Source organism: Bubalus bubalis, chromosome 14, assembly GCF_019923935.1.
Source record: "Bubalus bubalis isolate 160015118507 breed Murrah chromosome 14, NDDB_SH_1, whole genome shotgun sequence".
NCBI lineage: Eukaryota > Metazoa > Chordata > Mammalia > Artiodactyla > Bovidae > Bubalus > Bubalus bubalis.
The window spans coordinates 45,952,622-45,959,957 of record NC_059170.1 but is presented as its reverse complement, the minus strand read 5'-3'; the positions used below and the strand labels follow the sequence as shown (position 1 = coordinate 45,959,957).

Here is a 7,336-nt window from a genome sequence, read left to right as displayed (position 1 = left end):
CACTTTCTTCTGCATTGCAGGTCCTTCTCTGAGACGTCAAAGCCATTAAAGGTGTGCGGCCTGCTGCCTGGACCCTTCCTGCTCACCAGTTCAGAGCCCTGGCTGGGGGGTGCGGGGGGAGATGGGCGGGAGGGAAGGGGGGCAGGCTGGGGCTGGGAAACAGAGGAAGCTGAAGTTTGAAGCCAGGAAGTGACTCACTGGCTCACAGCACGAGAAATACAAATGAGCAAGTGATTCCTTCCAGCTCCAGCATGGAAAACCTTGCCAGGGGACCACCTCTCAATGACTGAGCCTGAATTTACTGACCAAAAAAATAAAAATAAACAAATGACTGTATGATGTGACATGTCAGCCTCTCACTGACATGGATGAGTATGTGACATGAATGCTATTTTCTCCCTTTGTGCCAATCAGCTCCCTCCCCCTAGGTGTGGCTGCCTGAGAGAAGCCCGTGAGGCCACCACCTGGACAATTATAACAACTTGTTGATTTTGCTGTAAAAATAGGCCCTGTGTCAAGAGCCCAAGGCCCAGAGTTTCTCAACCAAAATTCAAGGGTCTGCCTTAGTAACACTAGAACAGGATATACTCTACAAATGGCTGATACTGCACCAGACGCTCAATAAATCTTCTGTTTAGTGCAGGCATCACATTTTTGAGCTAAAGAAATTAAACTAATCAATACCTTGTTTGCAGGTGAGGACAAGGAGGCCCGGAGAGGGGCACTGTGCAAGGGGTTACACAGCCAGTCACAGCTGGAGCTGGCGACAATAGTATCAAACACCGCATTGAGAGATTGATGGCAGAAATACCGGTGTCTTACAGCAAAAGACCCTCGAATGTCACATCACAACCACGGTTCCTCAGCTGTTTCCCGTATGGGAGCTGTCATAGAGCCTGCCGCAAGCTCCTCATTGGGCAGACCTGGGTATCTTTGGCTGAATTATCAGCTGGCATCCTTCTTCCCATCCCCAAAGGAAGGGAAAACTAGGAAGCACAGTAGAGCATCCCCTCGGGGTGGGGATGGGGGGGAATCAGATTTATATCTATCTAGGTATATTGGTCTGTGGAGTCTAACATTTTGGTAGAAAGGCTTTGTGTTCTTTCCTTCCAAACATCAATCTCTGAGCGTCCCCTCTGGACTTGTGTTCCCCAACCTCAGTAAGAAATCATGTTGGGAACAAATGCTTTCTTCGTCTCTCTCTGGATGCCTTGCTCATTAAGCTCCAGTAACATCTCCCTGCTATGATCTGCCCCATCAGTGGGAGTTTGAGAATTCCCAAGAGATCCTGGGCGGCATTTATCTTGGCATCGATCTGTTCGCACTCGTGATCTCCTTGTGGCAGGGCCCATGACTTATTCATCTTCTTGTTCCTGGTGGCAACACGGCCACAGCTGGCAAAGAGTAGGATCCCAGTTGTCAAATCTAACTGAAAAAATTGCAAAGTGGTATCCTGCTGTGAATGCAATGTTTTGCCTCCAAACACAAACTTTTATTTTTTAACACCTCTTTTTCATGAGAAATTCAGGTGGTGAAAACAGATGGGATGGTGCAAACATCCTTTCAAAAGGCCGGGCTGCTAGGACTCCTACTTGGTTGGTGTGCATTAGGCTGAACCATAAGAAAGTTCTGTTTTTGTAAGTCAGAGGTAGTTGAGTGTTGCCCATTTTCTTTGTTTAGGCTAACAGAAGTGAAAAGAATATAACTGCAGATACATTGCTTTTTACTTTTCACCAGACTCTTGAAGGGAATGTATAGGCCAAGAGGGATGAAAACTCACTGATCAGAATAATTGTGTGACATTCTACCCCATTTTCTCTAGTAGTACACTATCACCTGAAAAACACATGTCATAGGTGTTCAAATTTTATGTTATATAGCAGTATATGACTTAAGGATTAACAGAGAAATGGATAGTGTTACCATGTGGGACTATCCTGTTCCCATGAATACACAACAATATATTTAGCACTTTTCTAAAATAGGCCCTTGGGGCTGCCTGGACCCACAGAACTAGGCTACAGTAAAGGAATGCCCAGAATGCCATTTGCCTTGGTTTGTATACCCCCCACCCCCTGTGGTATTTAGGAAGCAGCAAAGGGTCCCCAGTTCTCTTGTTGGCACCACTGTGAGTGATGTCATGTGGCCTGATGATAATAAACAGACAACTTACTCCTCTGGGCTCCTAAAGACCATCTCCTCCCCTCACCACATCTGTAGAACAGGACTAACAATTGTTTCTACCTGTGCCCATCACCGCTGTCACCTCCCAATGTTCCCTTCTTCCTCTGGAAAGGAACTCCAGCTTCTTAGCCAAGCGCATTGCTGCTCAAAGAAAAGACCACACTTCCAGACTCCCTTGTAGCCATACAACTGAGTTCTCGTTGGTGAGATAAAAGGAGAACCCCACCTGGCACTTCTGGGAAGTTTCTTTAGAAGGCAGAGGTAGATGTCACATTTCTACTTCTGCCCTTAAGGACCCTGGAGGCTGCCACTCTGTCCTAACCACAAGTCAGAAGCTGAACAGACTACTCTCCTTGGATCCATAAGAGAGAAAACGGGGGCAAACCGCTGCCCCTCAAACTGGAGACAGACAGGAAAACACAGGGAGCTGTGGCTTCCAGATCAGAAACTCACAAGGGGAAACCGCCGTGGGAACCAGTGCTGGGTGGGAAGCTCTGAACTGTGATGGACACGTTGCTGGAGGCTCAGGGTGGACAAGTCTGACAGTGAAAAACTCCAGAGAGACTCAGTCGCAGGGGGACCCCCGCACCCTCTGTTTGCCTCCTGGAGCTCCACCAGATTCCCACAGTAAATGCCACAGAGAAATTCCCTCCTGCTTGCAGTTGGGGATGGGGAAAGGAGCCACTCTGAAATCCTTCAGAGCAGCAGTCCCCAACCTTTTGGGCACCAGGGACCAGTTTCATGGAAGGCAATTTTTTTCCATGGACTGGGGAGATTTGAGGATGCTTCAGCACACTACATTTATCGTGCACTTTATTTCTATTATTATTACATCAGCTCCACCTCACATCATCAGGCATTAGATCCCCAAGGTTGAAGCAGACCCTTGCTCCAGAGCATTTTCTTTTTCTTTTTTAAAACATTTATTTATTTGGCTGCATTGGGTCTTATTTGCAGCATGTAGCGCAGGGGCTTCTCTTTAGTTGCCTTGCGGCATGTGGGATTCCAGTTCCCTGACCAGGGATGGAATCCAAGTCCCCTGCACTGGAAGACAGATTTCTAACCAATGGACCACCATGGAAGTCCCACTTTGTTCTTCTTAACAAGGCCTGCCCTCAGGGTAAACTAGTTAACCAGACCCTAACCAATCAGGATTGTACTGAAGCCTAACTCCTCTGGGTTAGGGAAATACCTAACTGGACACAGTTGAGCTAGAGAACACAGCAACAAAATCCTCAAAACCAAAAAGGAAAAAGAACTAAGACTGAAAAATACAGAACAGATAATTCAAGGACAGAGGGACAACAGCAAAAGGTGACTTATAGGTAATGGGAAAACCAGAAGGAGAAGGAAAAGAGAAAGGAATAGAAGAAACAATAGAGACTGAGAATTTCCCCTAATTATTTTCACCAAACCACAGACCCAGAAAGCTAAGAAAACACCAAGTGGGATGAATAACAAAAAAACAAAACCAAAAACTTACATCTAGGTCTATCATTTTCAACTTACAGAATATCAAAGACCAAAAAAACAAAACAAAACAAAACACACTGAAAGAAGCAAGCAGGATAAATCTTATCTATAGAGGAAGAAAGATAAGAATTACTTTTTCCACAAAACTCATTCAAGCAAGAAGAGGGTAAAGGGAAATATGTAAAAGTGTTGAGAGAAAAAAACCCAACAACCTCAAATTCTGTACCTTGCAAAATTACCCTTCAAAAGGGAAAGAGAAGGGATTCCCTGGCAGTCCAGTGGTTGACTCTGCACTTTTTCACTGCTGAGGATCTGGGTTCAATCCCTGATTAGAGAACTAAGATCCTGCAAGCCATGAGACATAGCCAAAAAAGAAAAGAAAAAAGTGAAGGAGCAGTAGACTTCCTCAGACTAACAGAAATTAAGAGAACCTGTTGCCAGTAGATCTGCCTTGAAAGAAATGTTACAAGAAATTCTTTAATGAGAAGGTATAGAATAGAGGTCAGGAACTTGGATCTATATGAAAAAAGAACATCAAAGAAGTGAAGGGAAAATAAAAGGTTTTATTTTTATTCTTAATTTGATCTAACGATTGCCTGAAATAATAGCAACAATGTATTCAATTAAACATGCTTTTGTATATATCATATGCATGCCTATCTGAGTATTTACAGATGAGATGAATCACAGGAATAATATAAGAGGCGAAGGGCAGCAGGATTGTTACTGCCAGGTGCTCAGTGTGGCTTTACTTGAAGCAGACCTCACTATGTGTCTTCTGAGGATGAGTACCATGTGAATCACCTGGGGCATATGAGACCCCACTTCTAAACACCTGAACTTACATTTTAACAATATCTTCAGGTGGTCTGGATGCTTATCAAGATTTGAGAAGTGATGAACTGTGGTACTCAAGAAGGATCCTATTTTTTTTTTTTAATTTCAATCTTTTAACACCAAAAAATATTTTGTATGGGGGCATAGCCAATTAAGAATGTTGTGGCAGTTTCAGGCGAACAGTGAAGGGATTCCGCCATACATACACGTGTATCCTTTCTTCCCCAAACCCCCCACCCATCCACACAGGCACATCATCACACTGAGCAGAGTTCCCTGTGCTATACAGTAGGTCTTTGCTGGTTATCCATTTTAAATATAGCCGTATGTACATGACCTTCCCAAAGTCCCTAACTATCCCTTCCCCCTGGCAACCATAAGTTCATTTTCTAAGTTTGTGAGTCTCTTTCTGTTTTGTAAGTAAGTTCATTTGTATCACTTTTGAAGGACCCACTTTTGATCCCTTGGAAAGTGGTCAGAGATCTCCAGACTCCTGGAAACATTCCAGGATGAGACTGGCAGGCCTGTGATCATGACAGAGTAAGAAGAGTTCTGGAATGAGAAGTTTAGCTGGGAAGGAAATTGGGAAGATGTGGGAGACAGGACAGAAAAGGTAGGCTGAGGCCAGAGGCAGGAGGGCCAGACTGACCTGCTGAGATTTCTGGAGGAAGTCACAGAAAATTTTAAGCATTAAAGAAACAGGATCAAATTCTTATTTCTGGACCGATCTCTGGTGGCAGCGTGGAGGACAAAAGACATAAGAGAGGCCGGAGCAGGCCTAACTTGTGTCCTTAAATGAACACGATTCAGTTTAGGACTAGAAAGGAAGTCTTTGAGGACTCAGAGGTGGAGGGTGACTCCAAGTCCCAGGCCAACAGGGTTCCAGACACAGGTTCCAGTTGCCGGTAGATACAGGTGGGTTCTTTCCTCTCAAAGTGCTAATACCCAACAGCCACATCAGCATCACCCAAGAATCCTTAGAAATTCCTGGGTCTCACCTGAGATATACTATCAAGAAACTCTGGGGTAGGGCACACAAATCTGATTTTAAGTTCTCTTTCACGTTGAAAACCACTGCTCTAACCTGCCAAAAATTCTGCAGTAGCTGCTAAGGCTTAAAAATTGCCACTTTTAAAAACTTTTCCTTAAAAACAAAACAAAAAAACAGAACAGTAATGAGAAATGGGTTTCTATGCCGAATGGGCAGAATAAAAAGCCACATATAATCTAGACCTTATATAGTGCCCAGGAAAAACAAAAAGCGTATTGATTATCTCGTCCAAAAGCCTAACATTGGGAGAATTAAAACAGTTCTGGTAGAGGCCTGCTGGGACTTCTCTTGTGGCTCAATAATAAAGAATCTGCCTGCCAATGCAAGACGTGCGGGGGCCTCAGGTTTGATCCCTGGGTTGGTAACGACATGACTGAGCAACTAAGCATAGCGCAGCACATAGCTCCCCTGGTGGCTTAGATGGTGAAGAATACGCCTGCAACACAGGAGACCTGGATTCAATCCCTGGGTCAGGAAGATCCCCTGGAGATGGCAATGGCTACCCCTTCCAGTATTTTTGCCTGGAGAATCGCATGGATAGAAGAGGCTATTGGGCTACAGTCCATGGGGTCGCAAACAGTCGGTGGCGACTGAGAACAAAGCACATAGGATAGGCGCGTTATGCTCTGCTGCTGCTGCTGCTAAGTCGCTTCAGTCATGTCTGACTCTGTGCGACCCCATAGACGGCAGCCCACGAGGCTCCCCCGTCCCTGGGATTCTCCAGGCAAGAACACTGGAGTGGGTTGCCATTTCCTTCTCCAATGCATGAAAGTGAAAAGTGAAAGTGAAGTCGCTCAGTCGTGTCCGACTCTTAGCGACCTCATGGACTACAGCCCACCAGGCTCCTCCATCCATGGGATTCTCCAGGCAAGAGTACTGGAGTGGGGTGCCATTGCCTTCTCCAACGTTATGCTCTGGGGAGCCTAAATTAAGTAAAACGTCATCATGCCGGTTGTAAATTCTGTTTCCTTTATCCTCCACTGAAACGCCTCAGAAAAAAACGCTGGGATTCCTTCTGGCCCTCTGAAAAGTGTGTTTCTGATGCAACTGCCCATGAAACAAACGCAATCCCAAATTAAAAAACCCCCAAAGCCGGGCAGCGGGGCTGGCGCCACCCTCCCTAGGCGAGCAAGCCTTTTCCAGCCGCACCCTGCGGGCGGCAAGGCCTTCCTTCCCCGCGCTGTTCCCGAAGATAAATAAATCGCTCCTTGTTTTTTTTTTTTTCAGACCTGAAATTAGCGGTGACTCAGAGCACTCAGGGCTGCCACAGTCGCCTTGGGAAGGAGGAAAAATGCGCAGACTTTACCCCTCGCCCGAGGGCCTGACGTGCCGGGGCTGGGCCAATCACTGGAGGTTGGCGGGAATCGCACCAAAGTAGGTAAAAAAATGCGGGACGCGCCCCCCATGAGGCCGGCGCCGGACTCCAGCGGGCCCTCCCTGCGGTCTCCTCCACCGGGGGCCTCCCCCTCTGCCTTCCTCGGCCCTCAGGCCCCGCCCCTCGGCCCTCCTCGGCAACCACCCCCTCGATTCCGCCCCTCGCCGCGGCGCACACCTGGCCAGGTGGCTACTTCCTTGTAAGGACAACCGCAACGCAATAGGCGGGGCCCCCACGTGCCCCCGCCCCTCGCTCAAGCTCCGCCTCCTCGTCCGAGCTTGGGGAGGACCTCGTCCGCGCCCCTAATTGATGAGGGGTACTGGGTCCACCCCCCGGTCTCCGGAAGCTGAGGAGGACCCCGCCTGCCCGGAGTCAGAGGAGGCTGGGGGATGGAGGTGGGGGAGTGGGGCGGGTCC

The 7,336-nt window shown here is 47.2% G+C and overlaps 1 long non-coding RNA gene across 1 annotated transcript; it reads right to left on the bottom strand.

Annotated features, from left to right (window-relative positions):
* Positions 1-216: 216 nt before the first annotated feature.
* Positions 217-6,928, bottom strand: LOC102407015. The gene is made up of 2 exons (XR_006544582.2): positions 6,775-6,928; positions 217-1,429 (listed from the first exon to the last, which is right to left on the bottom strand). It is a non-coding gene; the product is annotated as an uncharacterized LOC102407015 (long non-coding RNA).
* Positions 6,929-7,336: the final 408 nt, after the last annotated feature.